Consider the following 21,282-nt stretch of genomic DNA (forward strand, 5'->3'; position numbering starts at 1 on the left):
AAGCTAACCGTTGCCTGACACTAGCTTCATATTTAATGAACAGATATTAGCAACAAAGCTAATAAGCACATTTACTAAAACATGCAACCTATTATTTAAATACTATATAAACAATAATAAATAAGGTAAGTCTGACATGTAAATAGTCTCTTAACCAGTATTTCAGTTGGGTTAAATAAAAGTTAATAGCAAAAGCAGTAAACCAGGACTTGGAATACATTCTATAAAGCTTTTTATTTTTATTTATTTTATGTGCATGAAGATATTTAATTGAAGTTTAACCAGTTGCCTGTGGCCTGCTTTCCTGGAGATTTTACATGTTTCTGTAAGAATTTGGTTAAATATTGCCTTTACTAGTATGATTAAAGTGTTTAATTGTCACTGTAAATTTGAACACTCTATATTGTGTTGTAATAAGATGAAATCTTCTCTTTTCCAGGCTGTAACTCCACTGCTTTGACATTCCTGGAATCTTCTCTGCCTGTTTTTCTTTTTTTTTTTTTTTCATATATTCTCCAGAAGGTGAGTACATTTCTGTGACCAATTTTTCAGAGCTGCTGGATGTCCCTCTATGTTGTTTGTATTTACTCCTATCCTTGTGTTTGTTGTCCTGTTTCCACCAGAGGACACTGTTGATCCAAAAACTAACGCCAGGATCTGCAGCCATGTTGGGATCAACAGGTAAAGGCGGCCGGGTAAATATGAGCGTTACACAGTTGATGATTGAAGATGATTCAGATCCTCAGGCTGTTAACGGTGCTGTTAAGGTTAATATATGGCTTCGGTATTGATGATATCGACGAGGAGTGCTGTTAATGCATCTTTTTCACACTGTATATATTTCTTTTATGGCTCGGTTTAATTGACGTTTCAAGGAAATAGTCGCATCCCAACTGAGAAACGTCTTATACACAGGCTGCAGAAAACAAGAGCAACAGTTCAAGCGTCATGATTTATACAACAAAATCTATTTTTTTAAATACAAATATAAACATCAGCAGTTTTGCACCAACAGTGTTTTGTCCTTTTGTGTTTGTATTTTTTGTGCGTGTGGTTTTCGTGTGTACACATGTGGCTGTTCGTGTTTTATCAGCTCCCAATTCCCTCGGCCTCGCTGCTAACTCTCATCCTGCTTCCGGGACCGAATCATTTTTTGTGAGTACAACCGACCAAGTATGATTACTTTATCAAACGTGTGCATATGTATTTCACGAGAGAGAGTCCAAAAAAGAAAAAAAAAAGAAAAAGAAAGAAAGAAAAAAAAAAAGTGGTATGATTAATTTACCAGCATTCCACAGGGTCAAGGAAATTGATGCAGGATAATTGGGCACATAGGGAATCCTTGGCAATTTGTGCTTTCAGACTCTACTTGAGAAATTAGATGTCAGTGCAAATGTGAAATTGCTCCTCAATGTTCTCAAAGATTCCATGAAAATTTAAATATAAATCTTAAGTATTTCCAGCAAAGGGATTCTTCCCTTTTTTTTGTGCCAACTTGAAATGAAGCCCTGTGAAAATGATCTGAATGAAGCGAAAGTGTATGAGGGGGGGGAAAAGACATCCGAGCTTGTGTAAAGTTCGGGGCTGCGCTCCGAGGAGGATGTCGGGGCCGTTGCTCTCAGTAAAATCCTCATGCAAGAATTCATTAGATCCTTTTTGACAGGAAGTAAAGTTTGAATTCATCTGAAGACGTGTAATTATAATATTCAAGATATGTACACCTATAATGTAAAATATAACTAGGATGGTACGGTATAGCCTACTTCTTTTTTTTTTTTTTCCTGCAGCTGTCAGTGTAGAAATTATGACACGTGTGTTCGTATGAATGAGAATAAATTACACAGGAGTGAATAATTGATGTAAAGGAGGTTATATTTGTCAAGTTGAGGAGGCTGTTGATTGATAAAGTTACCTCGCAAGTTTTAGTTGGAGAGAAATTAGAATAACGCTGCCGAGAAAACCGCCCGCTATTTTTCATGCAGCGGTCACCGGTTACAATTTTTTAGCAATTTAGCTTCAATTACGAGGATTACTGAGAATAAATTAATCATCGGCATCACGGAGTCTGATCAAAACTTGTGGGAAATTTTACATTCATGCAAGATCAAGATAAGCTGATTGCTTAAAAGTCTTTCCTCCAAACTCCTAGTTATATTTAAATGTTAGTGTTTATTCCTCACGGACACACAGTGCAAAAGAAAATGCTAAACAAGAATATTTTTGGTAGGCATACTACATACTGACACTCTGAAAAACGGCTTCATTTGTCCTCATTAAAAGCTTAAAAGTCCATGAATAAATAATCATTAAAGAGGATACTTTTTTCCCCCCCCTTTTTTTTTTTTTTTTTTACATTTTTTTTGTCTTTTTTTTTTTTTTTTTTATCTTCGGCCTTATGCAAAATACACTCACTGACTAAATAAATATGCTCCATAAAGGCTGTTTAGAAACGTGCCCTCCCCCCTCCACTTCCACATTTAGATGGCTGACATGCACCTAAAGATCAGATCCTACATTGGCTGTTGGTTTTGGAGGGAAAAATTGGACCTCCGAGAGTCAACTTAATGCAATTAAGTGAGGATGATGAGCCTTTCTCTCTCTGTGTGCCGCTTGAATCAGTAAGCAAGGCAGAATCAAAACTTAAAGGCGAGAAGAAAAGAAAAGAGCCAGAGATGAGCGTGCACAGACCGGTCCCAGCGGTTTAATTATTTTAATTATCTCTCCTCTTTCAGCTTTCCTAAAAAAGAGGCCATTAAAGGATGCCCGTTTGGGTTAATCTGATTAAAAAAACAAGATGGAGGGAGAGATGAAAGGCTGCAGATGTCAGTGCTAATCAGGGGAGTTAAAACTGCTATTTGTGAACTGGGACGGTTGTTAAAGTGGGTAGAAAGTGCGTGCAGTGTGAGTGTTTTTTTAAATACGTTTTTCCTCACTTCAAAACACCTCCTTCCTGCAGCCTCTGTTGATAAACTCCCTCTCATGCATCTCCTCAAACTAACGCCATGTTTGATTCTCTGCCGCGTTCTGTAACTGTGCTGGCAGCAGGTCAGGACGAGCGCCGCCGCGACGACGGGAGAGAAATAATAAAAGTTTAAGTTTAGTCCCCAGCGATACGGTTTAGTTTTCATAAAGGAAGATGGCATTTGAGGAAGTGATGAAAGCGGCATTAGCAATTAGCAAAAAAAAAAAAAACCGGAGCGGGTGTTTTTGTGGATTTTGCAGAAAAGTCGGCCAGTAAAGGAACACGCTTATCGATCCACCGGTTCCTGTGTTTTTTCTTCTGACACCAAACAAAATTATAAAGCGCTTCTCATTAAGGGATTTTTGCCGGTAATTGTGTTTTTTCTCACTTTCCAATGCAGATTAACTTGTCTCATGCATTTTCCAAACAAGGTTTTAGTTTCTGTTTGCTTGCTTGTTTCAAACAGCATTGATAAAAGGGGGAAAAGAGAGCTGGCATGAACGCCCAGGAAGTGAAAACGTACAGACACATCTACAGACGGGGGTAAACAGACATTTTAATGTGATGAAAAAATAAGAATAGATTTTTAATGGAAGCATGTTAGAATGTTCTCACTGCAGTAGCAGATTTTTTTTGGTTTGTTTTATGAGAAATGCGCTTTTCAAAAGCAAGCGTTAATGTTTTGTGCAGCGTAATAATTTAATACGCACGTTTACAGAACTCAGCAGGCCAAATGCGACGCTGTCAACTTTCATAATGCAGGCAGTTGTTGAAGTTCCTCTGACTGCAGAGCTTGACATTTGTTCAGGCAGAAATGAGCACAAAACCAGCACAGGTGTTGAGCCACAGCATGGCGAGAGAGGAGGGGAAAGGAGAGGAAGAAAAAAAAAAACAAAAAACAAAGATCTACTTTCAAACTAAATCAAGCAGAAGGAATGTCCTGAGTGTGTACAGAGATGGACGGGAGCCCATGCAATATTAAAGCGCCATGTCTGGCAATGCCAACCGTGCCACTCCTCTCCGCGGCTCCCGCCCTCCCGGCTTCCCGGCCATCGGCTCTTCCCTCAAGGTGACACTTCAAAGCGGGCACGCAGACGTGGCAGGCCTGGCTGTCGGCATGGAGCCAGCCCTCCACCCTCCACCCCACCGTACCCGCCGCCTTTCCTCCTCTTTCTCTCCCGCCCACCACCCATTCTAGCCCCGCTACCCCCCTCCACCACCACCACCTCAAAGACACAGCTCCTACCCCTGCTGGGCCAGGTCAGCGCCAAGATCCACACCGCTCGCCGCCTCGGGAGCCGCTGTCAAAAAACTCTCCTCGGCGAGCTTAATTAATAACGGGCCATTCCTAATGCAAACCCTCTGAATCTGCAGCCTGTTTCCCTCCGATCCTATTGGTGAGTTCTGAGGCCTCGACAGAAGGCAGACAAGGAGAGGAGGGCTGGTTGGGGATGCATCCAAATCATTTGAATTTCGATGATTGGGATTCACATGCATTATTCTCCGTGCTTTATAACCTATTTTCTGTGTTGTACAGGGTGCCTGCCTGCCTTCTTGCCTTCCTTCCTGCCTGTCTGTTTTTTTTTAAAGATGTCTCTCTTCTGCCGATGATTGGAGACACTCGAACCAAAGAATACAGGAGGCTGCTGCTCTCCTCAGCCTGTCTGAGAGGGGAGAAAAAAAAAACCTAAATGTGCGCACACATACACTCACGGCCAGTCTGCATCAGCTGGGTCCTGTAATCACCTCTCAAACCTGGAGGGAGAATTTTACCGAGCCGCGCCGTGATCGATATTTGCCGATCCGTCTGCCCGTATCAACCTCAAATAAAAGCAGAGTGCAGGAGACAAGGCAGCACCGGCAGGTCGTGGGGAGGTCTGCGGCACCAACGTTTGATGTCTGTGAAAGCGCTCATCAGTGTGTAGAAACCGGCCTCATCTTGGCACGCCGGGTCACCGCCGCCTCACCCCGAGCAGCACACGGCTGATTGTCTCGCTGTCGGGGCGAGTGGGGTTGTTGTTTTCCGAGGTGAGAGGACGGATCTTTTTCAGCAAGCTGGGCTTCGGGGTTTTTTTTTTTTTTTTTAATAGGGCCCCAGCTCTGGCACCTCGCAGGCCTGCTCAGGCCGACACGCTGATGATGAGGAGGGGAACTCATCCAAACTCACTCCTCCTCCTCCTCCTCCTGCCAGTCCTGAGCTCATGTTGTTACTGTATTTTTATTCACCGCGTGCGCTCCTCTGCCTTCGTCCATCGCATTCTTGATGGGCTGAGTTGGGAGGGGGGGAAAAAAAAGTGCAGGCTAAACAACCCTGCGAGCCTCGAGGAAGCTGTGGTTAAATGGTACACGGCTCGGAAACATAAGGTCTGCGAGTGCGAGCTCAGCCACGAGAGCATTGCGGCATTTAGGGCAAGGAGCTGGGTGCGTTCGCTGACACGCTGATATAATTAGGTCGTAATAAATAAGAAAGGCAACGGGGAGCGAGGGCGTGTCTCAACAGTGGCCATTAGAGAAACCACATAGGTTGCTTTTTAAGAAAAAAAAAAAAGTCACCTGTCTACCTGGAAATACACACACTTTCTCTTCCTCCTGCTCACACACATTTACTTAGTGTCCTACTTGCGGAGTCCTTATCGGTGTTGTTCTAAACCCCAGAAGCCCTGGCCCTTTAACTGAGCTAACTGGGATGGTTGTAGGCTCAAACCAACCTTAATTAGTACACTTACTGCACAGCGAGGGCAGGTACAAACTCGAGCCTCTGCACTGCAGTTTCCCTCAGATTAAGCCTCTTTTAGACGACGCTCTAACCTCCCACAATGACTCGGTTATTAACTTCATTAGCTTTCAATTCTCTTTTTAGTTTTGGCAAAGTGGGTGAGGCTTAGTTTTGGCCTCTGTTGAGATAATAGTCTTAGAAATCGGTTAATCTTGCCTGTCTGTGTTTTATCTCCACCAGCGTTGCTGTATTTCATGAGTGTTACCTGCTGTTCATCTTGGCGACATGCATGTGCATGAGCGGGTTGTAATGAGTCAGGCATCGGGTTTTAATAAGCAGAGCTTTACCCGCAGATCCTTCTGTGATTTGCATCCATGTCGGACACGAGGCGTAAAGCGGGGTGATTGATTCATGGCTCGTCCCATATTGGAGCGAGAGAGAGTGGAGAGAGAGAGATAGAGGAAGAGGCTGTAGATTTATTATCAAGCTCAGCGACAAAGGGAGGAAGAGAGTGTGCATATGTTAATCCGCTGGCTGAACGATGATCAAAGACTGGAACAAGCTGAGCCCTGCTGATCGCCTCGGGGCAAACGATGCTCTCCAAGCAGCTGGGAAAGTGTGCAGACGAGGAGTAAACAGATAGTTAGAAAAATCAATAGCTGAGGTTTCGGGCCATGGCTTGGTGTGAAGGTCAAAGGAGGCTGGGGTCCGCGGCGCGTGGAGGGAAGTCTGGAAACCAGGGGCGCTTTTAGGCCAATTTAAGAGAAGTGATGTGTTTACAGGCGAGTTGTGTCCAGGAATGAAGGAAGTTGAAGTTGAGGTTACGGCCGCTCTGGTCAGCGCCGTGATAGCACAGTGCATATACAGTATGTATGTGCATATATATCATGAAAAAACATCCGGTTTTCATCCTCAAACATCCAAGGACTCATGAGCAGTGGCATGGGAGTGTGTTTGGAATGAGGACCTCGCGTCAGCTCATTTGGGTTTCAAAGGAAGCAGGATTTTCTTTTTAGTGTCAAAACACCCAGCGTGGGTCTCGTTTGTTCGTTATCTGTTGTCCCACCTCCTTCTTTCGACTGACCCAAAGTATTCCCACGAGGCCTCTACCTCAGATACCCACACTGCCTGACTGCTTTGGGAATTTGTTGCCGTCCCTGTGATCCCGTCCTCAAAGCTCATTTTTGGTTTGAATTTTGAAAATTCCTCGTCAAAAACATGTAATTCTCCTGCATGTATGCCATCATGTAGATAATGTAGATAAGCGAGCGCTTTCTCTTTCATCAAAAGTACAGTATGCACTAAAAAAAAAAAAAAAAAAAAAAAGCTCTCGCTGCTCTGTTTATGAGGAATTCACATCTTTGTTTGCCTATAGCTGAATAATTAAGATAGCTTAGCTTTTTACCCCCAAACTTTGGCGTCTTTTGACTTCCTCCACTTCTGAAGCGGATTGTTTTTGTGATTAGTCACTTTGTTTAATCTGTTAATGATGGCATCCCCTCAGGCTAAATGCCTGATTCGTGCTTACCAGTTTATTTATTCATTTGTACTTTTGACGTGTTAATCTGCATAAACGGCGCAGAGCTCCGCCAGGACCCCCGGATGTCTCTCTGCAACTGTCAATTACAACAATTTGAGACACCGGGAAGCAGCCACCCTGGTCTCTGTACCTTGATCAGGGTAGAAGTGTGCCTGTCAATCAGCTCTCATCTTACCCTGTCCTGTCAGGGGGATATTGATATTCAGACCTTCATCTCTGCCTCAGGTCTGCGGCTTTAATTGAGCAGAACTGCTGCTAATTAGGATTGATGAGAGAAAGTGCTGCACGGCACAGGACCAGACAATGCAACACAATACAGAGCTTTTTGTTTTACCCTGAAGCCGAGGCTCGCAGTCTTTGCATTGTGACCACTCATCACTGGTTGCATATATCATATACCGTATAGATTATCGTGGCTCCATCCATCGCACAAAAACCATCAGGGAGGCGTGTAATCGATCCTAAATTCATCCATGCATGAGACAACGCCTGTAAACATGCAGACAGGCTCTATGAGGTGCTAACACTAAGAGTAGACTTAAAGGAAACACTAAGAAAACCAAAAACTCTGCATAAAGTTGCACTATTTAAGTCTGGATAATAGTATTCAGATATTGCCTGGGAATATTTCAGGTAATTGCAACCCCTAATTTTTGGCTGCCTAATGTATTAACTTATGCAAGATTAATTTGAGTAAATATGTACATCCAGCAAGAGAAATTAAGATGCATTAAAGGCAATTCATGTCATATAGTCCACACCTAAATGAATTTGGCAAGAATTTATAGGAAACAACTGATGCACCAGTGGAACAAATTAATTTTGGGGGGCTCATCCACATATTTTATGGGACAAACTTGATGAAAACAAGATAAATTTGCTTTAAGCTGGATGCAATTTCCTGATTTTGAATAGTTAATTAAATGCAAGGATGGTAGTTTGATCCTTGAGCAAAGCACTCAACCGCGGATCGCTCGGCACGGCCTTGCCAGCGCCGCAATCACTGACGTGTGACTGTGTGTGAAGTATTTTGAAGTGAAAAAAAAAAAAGAAACGCCGAGCAGTCCATTTACCAAATCGGAAGAATAATCTAGAACCAAAGAATCTGGAGGCAAATGTTTATCATGCGTCTCAAAATGAACCACAAATCTAATCAGTTTTTCTCTGGCCCCAAACTTTAACAAACTTCACCAAATTTCACAAAATCTGTTGAGTACTTCCTAAGATACTAACAAACAAGCAGACCGACAGACAGAACCTCCTGTGTGTTGATACTGATCACATCATCTGAGCAGTTTGCGGCGTATAAACACAGCATTCCCAAGTTTGGACTAAACTACTCTGCCAGGAGAGTTGACACTGCACCACATGTCAAGAGGAAGCAGATGACCTCTCGTGCTACAGCTTGGCCATTAGCAAATGTCGGACAGTCTGAGACCTATAATTTACTGCAGCGCTGCTCAGTTAGCCCTACAGCAGGCCTCTGGTTATCTGATGCAAATGTTCCCAAATGAAACGAATGGGAAATATCAACAAGCTCTGAGTAATTGCGGCTGATAAAAAATGCATGGGGGTTGTGGTGCCGGACTCGCTTCCCGCAGACGCAGGGAAGTTATCTCTCATTACCCAGACCGTGATAAAGTGCACCGACTTTGCCGTCAAGCTAAAGCAATGCATTCAGCTCCGTCTAATAAAGGCTGCTGCCTTCACCACGCACTTGCTTGTGAAATCCATTTGCAGGAGTTTGTTACAGTGGAGAATATTGTTAGTGGCTGCAACGATTAATTTTCTCTCTCTGTGCTTTGACGCTTGCCTCCGTAGTTAAAAATCCCTGCACATGAAGTTCAGATGTTTTATTCATTGTGAAACTTAATTTATATACAAGTATAGATGTACACTGTGAGGATTTCACGCTAACAACCCCCACAGTACGCTTAAAAACCACAGTCTGTAGCAATTCCTCATTGGTGCACTGAGGATTCCGATATCACTTTTCAACGGCAACTTGTCTTTATCTGCTTTTCAACGTGCCATAATTCCCGACCTCAGTCCTTCTATCTGCCACCTGAGTGTCAGGAGTCATGACAGGCTCTGATTCAATCTGCCATGCAAAACAGCTGTTTGGCTCCGAGAAACCTGAATAATAAAGAGGATGACACGACGGCTGTCGCTGCGAGCACAGCGGGGGATCCAAACTCCTCAAAACCAAATACATGAGACTTGATTATGGGGAATGGATGAGGGCGGTTTCACGGAGAAGATGAGCAGATTCTTCTGAGCTCCCGGGAAAGTTGTAGCCTGTGGAGGTTTGAATAATATTTTGCAACGAAAAGCAGATTTAGTTTCAAATTTAGGAAATGTTTCAGCATATTTTAGCCCATTTACTTCTTATTACGTGAACTTTTTGCCGACTATTTTCATTATTCTTTGCTTCTAGCAAACTAAACACATCCTCAGACACGTTTTACATTTATTGCTAATTAGAAAGTGTTAACTGGCTAATCCTTAAACTTAGATGGCAAATATAATGAGCATTACACTTGCTAAATATTCCTGTAGACTCTGTAGACTTCAGTGTGAGGTGGTCAAATCCAAGCCAAGACTTGACACAACTGATGTCCTCAAAATCAAATACATGAGGCCTAATTATGAGGAATGGATGAGGCTGGTTTTACAGAGATGAGCAGATTTTCCTGTAATGTTTCACAACAAAAAGCAGATTCTGTTTAAAATTTAGGAGATGTTTCAGCATATTTTAGCCGACTATTTTCATTATTCTTTGCTTCCAGCCACACTTTGCATTTATTTCTAATTAGAAAGTGTTAACCAGCCAATTCACTAAACTTAGATTGCAAATGTGATGATCATTATACCTGTTAAATATCCGCACATTAGCATTTTAACTATCATGCATGGAAACTCTGTAGACTACGGTTAGGCAGTCAATCCCAAGTCAGGACTTGACTCAACCCATTTACAGCTTACTACGTGAACTTTTTGCCAACCGTTTTCATCATTCTTTGCTCCCAGTTGCACTTTGCATTTGTTTCTAATTAGAAAATGTTAACAAGCTAACTCGCTAAGCTTAGACAGCAAATGTAACGAGCATTATATCTGTTCAATATCAGCACATTACCATTTTTTGTTAGTAAGGCTGCAGACTCTTGCAGGGGTCAAATCCAAGTCAAGACTTGGATCTCAAAAAGTGCGACTTCTCGTAACGTATGCGTACAGCCTGTGTGACACCATGAACTCTGTTAAAAGCGATGCATTACCCCAAGATGATAAGTTTCACAAAGTAGACATAGAAGTCAAGTTGAGCTTCACCCTGCGCTGGAATTAAAGCAAATTCAATAGCTTCCTGGAAAATTGAAAACATACCATCTTAATGAAAAACGTTGGAAAGCTGTGTAAAGTGGAAGATATTGGTAATAAATAGCAGAAACGTAGAAAGACAACGTTATTAATATTCATCCTTCACAGCTTTTCCAAATTCTTCTGTCAAAGCATGAGTCTCGTTTGATGGCAGATAACATCCTGTGAACTTCGGAGATCTGCATGATGCCCATACTGATGAAAAAAAAAAAAGAGAGAGAGAGAGGAAAAAACTTCACATCTCAACAAGGGTTAACGCTTGTGGCAGCGCGCTGACGTCAACAGCTGTTCTCCAACAAGCCCTTTGATGACTCATTGACAGCGGAAGCTCCGGATTGCCACTTTCGCTAACTGGGGAAATGTCAGCGCCGGTGCTCGACGGAGGCTGATCACAGTCCCCTGCAGCTCCTGCCTGCCAGAACAAGGCAGTGATGAAATAGCTGTGGTGTTAATGGATGTGAGAGCAATCTTGACCCTCTCCAAAGAGCAGGCTCTCTGTATCCATTAAAAAAAAAGGGCCTTTGCTTTGGTTGGGATCAGAGCCTTGGCTCTCTCCGGGCCATGGGGGAGTAGCCAGACAGAGGTAATTGTACGCCTCCTCTGCCCCTCCACCTCCACGTCGGGACTCCGGGGAGCTCCCGTGGAGGACTTTGAAATCGAGAGAAAACACACGCAGACAAGTAATGATTAGGTTATTAGCGCCGAGGTGACTAATTACCTAATTGTACTGTCAAAAAGGGGGAAGCGGGAGGAGGGGAGAGAGCTGCAAGGTGAGGAGAGGAGGTTGGAGCAGAGGTGTTTGGAGAGACTCGGGTTCAGCTCGTCTCTCCTCTCCGGGCTACAGGGGTGGGTCCCTCGCCACGTCGATCTTTCCCCGCGGCATCCCCCCAGCCGGCTGCTCGGGTCCCGGTGACATCTGCTCGTCCTCCCTCGGACGTGGCGGTAACTCCCCCCAACATGCCTCCCCGTGCAGATGTTTTGGTCCCTGGGTCCTCCCTGCGTGGAGAGCATCGGGCCCGTTTGATGTGCGATGAAACGGAATCGAGCGAGCCACTCGGGGGCTCGGGGAGCGAAGGGGGTAGAGGGGGCGACGACGGGTACCGGGTGAAGATGAGAGCCGAGGACGGGGGAGGAGGGGGACAGTACAGCAAGGATGGGATGTTGGGATGACTCTCATTACAATATGAATCAGAGGGCAGACCACAAGGTTGGGCCTTCACTGGAGGGAAACTCAGGAGGATGGAAGGAAGCAGAACGGAGGAGACAAGGAAGGGAAAGGAGAGAAGAGTCAAGGAGACAAGGAGAGGAAAAAACATGAGAGTGGAGGAAAGAAATGAGACGAGATAGACGATGGGAAGGGATATGAAAACGTAATAAAGGTGAAAATGTGAAGTAAGATGGACAGGAACAGAAAAGGTATGAAAAAGGCTGGAAGCAATGAAGGAGAAATGATGAGAAGACAGAAGAGAAATATAGAAGAAAGCATAAGTGAGAGGAAAGGAAACAAGGAGATTTTAAAAAATAAATAAATAAATAAACAGGAAGAATAAAAACATGAGGTGAAAGGATATAAAGTATGAGAAGACTCAATGTAAAATTTAAGAAAAAGTAATAAAAGAAAAAGGGAGAAGACATGAAATGAGATGGAAGGAAGCCAAAAAACAAAAACAAAAACATGAAAAATAAAAGAAGAAACAATGAAAGAGAGAACATGAGAAGACAGAGAAGGGAAGAAAACAGACAAAGTTAGAAAGACACGAGATGAAAAAACAAAGATGAGAAGTAAGGAAAGAAATGAGACAAGAAAGGATGAGAAAATAAGAAATGGAAAGAGGAAGCAGAAATTAAATAATTACATTAAAAATGAGAAAGGGAGGTGAGAATGAAAAAGAAGAGTAAAAACATGAGGCGAATGGATACAAAGTAGAAGACGAGAAACTGAAAGTAGTAAATAAAAAGAGGGAAGATGTAAAATTAAATGGAGGGAAACGGAAAAGGCAAGAAAAAGGAGGAAGCAATGGAAGAGAGAATATGTAAAGAGAGAGAAGGAAAGGAAAGACTGCACAAAAACAAAATTGAAAGAAAAAATAGAAAGTGAGAGGAAACAAGATGAAAGCACAGGAAACATCAGAGAAGGAGATGAGAGTCAAAGAAAGGAAAGAAATGAGAATAGAAGAAGCAGGAAGGAAATCAAATGAAAGGAAACAAGGTGAAGGAAGAAAGGACAGAAAACATCAACATAAAATAAAACAAGAGTCACTACGAGATCGAGTTAATGGCATGAGAGGAGATGAAAAGAAAGATGAGAAGAAGGAAAACATGAGATGAGAGGTCATTCGGTGAGATCAGAAAAAGGGAAATTGAGAAAAGGAAAGAAAATGAGTTGAGAGAAGCAAGAGGACATGATATGGAATTAAAGGGAACATGGGATGAGATGAAAATAGACAACTAGAGGATGGAAATAAAAAAGGAGGCAAAGAGAAGACGATGAGGAACCAGAAGTTAGGGGAGGAAGTCGACAAGATGAGAAGAAACCAGATGGAAATGGGCGAAGGAAGTTGAGAAGAAGAAATGAAACCAAGGAAAATGAGATGAGAGGAAACAAAACAAGAAGACCCAGAAACCAGAAGGAAGAGTTAAAAATGTGATACAGAAAAAGCAGAAAAGAAGGAAACAGCTGAAATCAAACAGAAGAGGAGGAAAGTAGATGAGAGGATACAAGGAAAGGAAGCGACATTAGAGGAGAGGAAGAATCAATAAGAGTGGGAAAAAAAGGGTTTACAGGAAGTAGATGAGAGGAAGCAAGAGGGAAAGAAATCAGAGAAAGAGGACGTGGTCGCAGCGTTTCCTCGTCTCCCGGCTTCGGTTGCTCTACATTCATTCACTCCTGCATCTCTCCGCCTAATCTTGCTCCCTGTGCAGTATGTTAATTACTGTTGTGAACGAAGGGGAAAGTTAATGACGAGGAGGATGATGAGGATGATGATGATGCGATTATGATTACCACTTAGTGCGGGCAGTGCTGCTGCGCCTCGTGTTGGAGAAAGAAAAGGGAAAGGGAGGAAAAAAAAAAAAAAAGTTTAACGCCGGGAAGTGGGTGAAGAAGCGCTAACAGGGGATCAGGTGAAGCGATGGATAGGTTAGCAGTTAAAGATCAAAGTGAAAAACAAAGGCGGATTTCAAACGGGCCCAGAGAGCTTGGCAACAGACCCGCGGCTCCTCTGATAATACTTAGATCTATAAATGTTTCTCTTTTTTTATTTATTTATTTTCTTATTTATTTTTAAAATTATTCATCGCCATAATAATTTGGGCCTAACAAGCACTTGAGGGAGACGGCTTCCTTTTGCATCTCTCTCTCCCCCATTTCCTTTAGTTCCCCGCTCCGTGGTTGCTGGGAGCTCGGGGATTTGGGGGCACTATTAGAGAGAATTTCTTTTATTTGCTGCTAATGAATGATATGCATGATACTATTTTCTTTTTTCTTGTGTACTTTGTGGGGGTAACTGCGAGGATCGGGGCAGGAGCTGGAGAATTGGACTCTTTTTCAAGGCTTTGTTCACTTAACCCTCTTCTCGCCTTCCGAGCGAGTGCACAAGGTTGTTATCGTCACTTTGCCGGATTTCCAATTCAAATATGCCATCGTACTTCGCTTGACACCGCTGATGTGGCATAGTTTGACTTTGTTTTGCTATTTTCAGTCGCATTGTATGTTTATGAAATATGGGTTAACTGGTCTGTAGATACAGGAGAGGCACAGCAGGTCTGTAAACAGCTCTACTGCAGAAGTCATTGCATATTTATGATTCTTAATTGTCCTTTACTTTTAAAATGCTTCCAGTTGTTTTTTTTTATGCTCATGTAGTGCAAAAACAGGACGTTGCCAGGCAGAGACTGTACCGTTTTATTAACTCTCCATCCTTAGATGGCCTCTAATCGACCTTTCTGCAGAGCCGATACGTTCGTTTTTTGTTGTCAGCCGTACCAGACTGTATATAAAAGATGGATGTTGCCTTCGGCGCTGAAAAGTGAAGCACGTGTAGGAAACGTCTTAAACCTGCATTCTGTTTAACAGCCAGCAGGGGGCGACTCTTCGTATTGCAAAAACAAGTCAAAAGGTACAGAAATCAATGAAGAAACAAGACAGCCACTTGATTTATTAGCTCAGTAAACATTTGGCTAATGGGTTTATGGTCTCAGTAGAAAATTTAAAGTCTCCTTCAATATAGTATGATGTTTATTTTGTAAATTATAGTCCCATTTAGAGTAAAATAAATGAAAAGTGACAGAATGTTTGAGGGCATGGCTACTCTGTCACTGTTTACGTTCAGAAAAGTAGCATTACTTGCTACATTAAGTAGCGTCAATTTGATGATCCAAGATGGCGCTGGTGAGGTCAGCAGCCGTCATACCTGCTCCAACCTCCATTTGCTTTATTTATTTGATTATGTATGTGTATGTATACATGTGTATATATACATAAAGTATATATACTTCTTTAACACTTATTTTTATTAATTTTTTTATTTTTATTTTATTGAAACTGGATGCTGGTACAAAACACATTTCACTGCAGATTGTACCGTGTAGAAATGCGTATGTGACAAATACAGCTTATCTTGAGTCTTGAAAACTGACATTCAGTCTGAACATCTAAGGCCTCCGTTGAACCAGCTAAAACATCAACGTGTTACCAAATTTGTCTAATCATTCTGATGTGTAAGTTAATAGAGAGACAATGCTGACCAGTCATATTGCAGTTTTAGGTTAAATGTGGTCCCAGTGAAGTTGTAGTTTTAATTGATTCAGAAATATGTAGCTACAAAGTTTGTGCTGCTGCTAACAAGAAACTTCCAGGACATATTAGGTGCAGATGTATGTTTTTTTGTTTTTTTTTTATTATTATTTTTTGGCCTTTCGTGCCTTTATTTGATAGAACAGTGGAGAAAGGGGGCAGGAAATTGGGGGAGAAGAATGGGGGAAGGACCTGCAGCAAAGTGTCCTGAGCTGGATTCGAACTCGCTACCACACTGTGTCGGGGACTTTTAGCCCCTGTACATGGGACGCCAGCCCAACCAAGGGAGCTATCGCGGTGCCCCTGTGGATGTATGTATGTATGATTGTAAAATAAGAAATTGGGTTTGATGCTGTCATGCACATAAAGATGGAATGTGCCATCTGTCCTTACAGTATAGAAATAGAAGTCTGTGGTGTGTATTAGCTTAGGACGTAGGTTGGTCTTAACTAGGCTGTTGGTATGATACCTGCTTGAATTGTTGTTGTTGTTGGGTTGGAACCAAAAGGATGGCAGACTATCGTTGTGAACATTCAATGAACGTCTTTAAATATTAGGTGAAAAACTTTAAAACATGTTTTAATCTGTGACCATAGTCAGTTTTAAATGTCTTTCAGCGATAAAGTGCTCACTGGGAAAGACAAGCGGATCTGCAGCAATGCTTTAAATGTTTCTATCATATCGCAGTCATAGCTGCATTTCTGACCACAGCAAAATGTGAAATACTTCAAGTACTGTAGACCACAACAGGGTCACTACAGATTGTACCAGTTTACAATTTGACAGAAGCCGTTTGGGAAATCAGTTCGTGAAGCTGTTTAAACTGCAAGACGTCTGACCAAACGCTGTGATATGCCACTAATCTGATCATCCAACAGACAGATCATTGGTTGTTTAGGCATCGCAGCCGCCTCATTCTGAACATCAAACAACTGTAAATCCGGTGGAAATTGAAATGTAAAAGGCATTTACCAAAGAAACAAAGAGACATATGTTGAAAAGATGTCGCGTAGCATAGACTGCAACAGACTTCCCCTCATTATGAGCACATATTTGCTCATATATACATTATTAATCTTGTAGTTGTATTTCTTTTTTGCGTACGTTGCACAGGATTGGGAGAATGAAGTTAAGATGGTGAACTCTTGCACACTGTCAGCTCTAAGTTTTGTGAAAAAGCAGCCGTAGATCAGAGACATTTATACTCAGACCACTGGCCGCAGTCAAATAAAAGTTCACTGACAACATCTGAGACAATTTTCCCATCAATAATTGATAAAAATACGCGGTATATGATAGATTAAAGGAGACGGGCAATGACAACAATCGATGCTTTTCCAGTGAATTTATTCTGACGGGATGCAGTAGTTCACTACCCCTTTATTCCTTCACGTTCAGTTCTTACATTAGTGTTAGAATGACAAACACACCGCCACTCAGGTGAGAACAGTTTCCTCAATTCCAGAATTTTCCGCCAACGTTTGTTAATATTTAACAAGACAAAATAGAACGTCGATGCGTTCACGTCAACAAAATCCTGCCAACTATTTGATGTTTGCCGTAACCGGGAAAAATGATTGCAGCCTTAATGGCAAGGGTTTTTTTTTTTCTTTGTTTGTGATAAAAACCTGACAGTTTTAGGAGCCCATAACAAACCAAATGACTTGTTAAGTCTGATGTTTCTGCTGCCTATTCTCCTGATGCCACAGTCGATAAAGTATTTATTTTGCTGTTTGTGCGAAGACGCTCAGATTGGCTGGGGACGCGCTGACCTCGACCTCGCTATGCAGAAATAATGCAAATACCTTTTAAAGTGTCGTCTCGGCGGATTTTTTTTCCAACAGCGCACAACACACACCTGTGCACACATGGACAAACACAAGAACATAAACTATTTTGCCTGCAGTGATGGCTGCAGTGCTATATTCCAAATGTTAAAACAGCAGCACACATCAGTGGTGCTCTGTGCCGGCGTAAACATGGCCTGATAATGACCTCCCTCCTGACTGAAGATAGCTGCTCCATCTCAACTGTCCCTCCTCTCCTTTCCCCCCTTTTTTCTTCTTTGAGGACCTGCCCCCCCTCCTAAAAAAACTTTGAAGTTGCCTCTCTGCCACCTCCTGCCTAAATCGGCAGCTTTCAGATGGGAATTGATGGAGGCGCTATTGTCTCCCTTTGGAGCATGCTGCAGGAGAGGCCGTGTGATGAATGTTTGAGCAGCGGTGATAAAGCTGCACTTTTCCCATGCTGAGAGTCATGCCAGAGGCTTCACACGCCTCGCTGGTCAGGAGGGGAGAGTCCAGGCTGGGCCGCCCTGATCTTTACCTCCTACAGTGGGCTATATGGATGGGGCTTCTGGGAGCTCTGGGGCTAAAGGTCGACTGTATAAGTACAGAGCGAGTCCACAACGAACGCACCGCAGAGGAAAGGCTTGAGTGTGTTGATAGGCAGCCTCACGTTTTCCAGCCCTTTCTTCTATTTTCCACAAACTTTGTGCTAATAATGTTTAATTCATGCCTGTAAATGACCGTCAATTAATGAAAACTTCCTCCACATTCAATCAGAGACTCAATCTGAATAAAAACCGCCGTAGACAGCCTCAATTAGAGCAACCCGCTGAAAGATATCACTCAGACGCCACTCAGAGATGTTAAATCCCCGTCTTTGTTTGTTTCTGCACAGCTTGTTGCTCCCCAAACCCTGGAACATCTGTGCAGAGGGGAGGGCAGAGGGGGCGGCGGACCACATGGGGAGGGCCTCCTCTCCCTCAGTCTGTCAGCCCACCTGACTGCTGCTGTGGCAGGCCCGCCCAAGGCAAGACCACAGGCTAGGGCCTCCTGTGGGCCTCCAGCAGGGCTCGCCAGCCTCCCCGAGCCCATTAGAGCACCCCTCCTTCCAGCTCCGCCCGAGCAGCCCCCACCCAGCCCTGCAGCCCTCTGCCCCAAGATGCCATTGCTCTCTGTCCTGCTCTGCTCTGCGCTGAAATAACTCTATTGTTTCTGCACTGTTTGCCATGTTGTGTCTGTAATAGGAGCGGTTTGGGGGCATGTTTTTTTATTTTTATTTGTTTCCTTGCCTTTGCTTGCCTTGTCCTCAGGCTGCGAGGTTTCAAATCAGGCTCCTGAGAGGCTCCCGACTTCCAGCGGTCTGAGAGTATTTTTAGGGGAACAATTCCCAGAAAGGCCTTTTTGCAGTTACTGCACTAATGTGGTGCGACTGTCAAAGCTTCCGCTTGTGTCCGCAAACTCCCCTGAACGGTCCAACACGGAAGATTGTCGGAGCACTTAACCTGGATTCATTGCATCTTAAGGCAAAGACAATAGCGGGGAGTGTTTCTGTTGTATATTTCGCTCTCCGTGGTTCTTACATCTCTGATTTAATGAGATTGTCTCGGGAGCGGCTCAGATTCTCAGAGGCAAGGTGAGGTGCGGAGGGGGGATGATCAGATATTCTGGATATCCTGTGATTCTCTGTCTATTTGAGTCTTTTTGATCTAAATGAAACTACAGGGTGCAGAACAGACCCTGCATGCGAATCAGACCCAGCGACTTTGCATACGAGCTGCGGAAATACCAGGAGAGCAGATTCATGTTCAACCCCAGTTGTGGTTGCAATTTGTGAACGTGAGGCTCTGAAGCGCGCTGTAATGGTTCAATTTATAATTAATCATATCTGATTTGCCAGATTGCCATAAACTTGGGGAATAAAAATTTGGGAGTGTTGGGGTTTCACATTTTTTTAAAACATTAAGTATTTATGATCCATGATGGATATATAAACTGCTGTAAATCCGTTGCCTTGAATATTGATTATCTCCAATTAAAAATGCAGTTTGATAAGAAGGTTAGCAGCATTCTGTGGTCAGCCTCCCCCCCATTTTACAACTTTCATGTTTTTTTATTTTTTTAAATTCCTGACCTCCTAGTGGTGTTTCCCCGCTCGCAGTTCAGCGCGCCAATTAGCTGTAGAGCTCTTTAACGAGCGAGTCATTAGTTCTAATTAGGATGTGGTTAACTGCGATGCATTAAAAGGCGAAACCCATCATGTTGAAGGATGGCGGTGTCGCCACTAAGCTCGACTGGAAGCAGCTGTTGACTTTCCTGAGAGGGTCGCGCGATAAACAAATACTCCCATGAGCACGGCGAGAGCAAAGGACAGCTACTCTTACAAAATGATTGGCCTCCAAAATAAAGTAAAGTAGGAGAGTTAAGTGAGCAATTAAAAAAAAATTTAAATAAATGTTTGTCTCGATATTTCCTGTTTTTTTTTGTTGTTGTTGTATATCAGGTGAATGTTGTACCTTCTGTCCAACTGTGTCTCCAAAACATTACATTTTTTAAGGGCAGAAATATAATTCTGTTCAGTTTACGTTTTTTAGCAGCATCATATGAAACATCGACGGCAAAATAACTGTGACAACTTGTACATTCCCCACAAACTTGAGGACCCTGTTGAGCCACAAAATCTCAGCAGGGACAAGTTGTTTCACTCCGTCAAGTAAAAAGTTCTGGTTTCCCTTTTTCCATAATCATCCACCTTGATAAAAAGATTTTTTGCAGCACAGAAATGCAACCAGTGCAGAAAAAAATATCTGTTAGACGACAAGTACGATGAGCTACAAAGGAGATCAAACTGCCCACCGTCCATCATGGTCTTTCACAACTTTTTCTCATTTTGTAGCTACAAACAAAATCCTTACAAATTCCCGTACAGGATGCGTATATACCGAAATATACCCAAAAGGATTTATTGTAGGTTGATCAATGTTGATCTTTCGAAGCTAAAAAAAAAAAAAAACATAGCCATAATCCAAACAGTAATTATGCAAAATTGAAAAGCGTATAGTAGTACATGGAAACAACTTTTAGGAGACAGAATTTCTTTCTTCTTCTTCTTCTTCTTTTTTTTTTTGAAGTTCAATTAATAAATTATATGAATTTAGAGTATTATTGCCTTCTCAAATGACCAATGTGACTGTTAGATAAACTAATAGTGTTTTTATCTGCCACTTCTGTCAAGAAAACATGGCATTAGAGATTTGTTCCATCATAAAGTTCTCTTCACCTGACTGTCTTTTGTTAGTAGTCCTCCCAGTCTGTCAGTTGTTCAAGTTTTTGTTCCATTCAAGGCCTTTTCAAACACTTTTATTACGGTTAATAGCTGAGCAACAGGATGCATCAGTCTTCAGCAAGCTGTTGTTCACAAACATAGTGTGTATGTAAAGACTGATAAACCCTCCGTAGCATCGCCCAAAAGTTCTCCAAACAGCAGTTCTGAAGCTCAGTACAGTGACTCTAGTCATCACTGTCCAGGCAGTGCAAGACTCCAACTAACTTAATTGAGAGTGAGCAAAGAGGTGGAACATGAGTTTAGGTGGATGATGCAAACGTCTCTGGGCCGTGTCCTGTCCTTTGACGAAACCGACCTTTCACTCAAAGCAGCTACGCCCTTAATTATGCATAACTTTGAGCCTTATTACAATTTATTCTGGTGAGTTGTATAAAAACCACAGTACAGCTGTCACGAATGAGGAAATTAGATAAAGAAAGTAAAACAGTTTTTTCATACGAGCCTGTAAACATTTTTATTTCTGCTGTACGTTGGACATTTTAACCTAAAGGTCAACAGGGAATGACTCGCTTTTGAAACCAACCTCAACTCAGGAACTGCAGCCTTTGCCACTTGATGACAAAATACCAATTTGGTGTGAAGGATTTGTTTGTGGATGTAAACACCGTGGTGGTCCTTGTCACTCTTCATGATGGAGAGTTGTCTCGACTGTGCTGCAAATTGGGCAAATTGACCAAAAGTGGTAATTACTACGACTTTTGTGATAAAAGCGGTAACATTTTAAACAGTAAATGAAAACAAAGCTTAAAAGCTGCACAAGTACA

Source organism: Stegastes partitus, unplaced genomic scaffold (genome assembly GCF_000690725.1).
Source record: "Stegastes partitus isolate 25-593 unplaced genomic scaffold, Stegastes_partitus-1.0.2 Scaffold554, whole genome shotgun sequence".
Taxonomy (NCBI): domain Eukaryota; kingdom Metazoa; phylum Chordata; class Actinopteri; family Pomacentridae; genus Stegastes; species Stegastes partitus.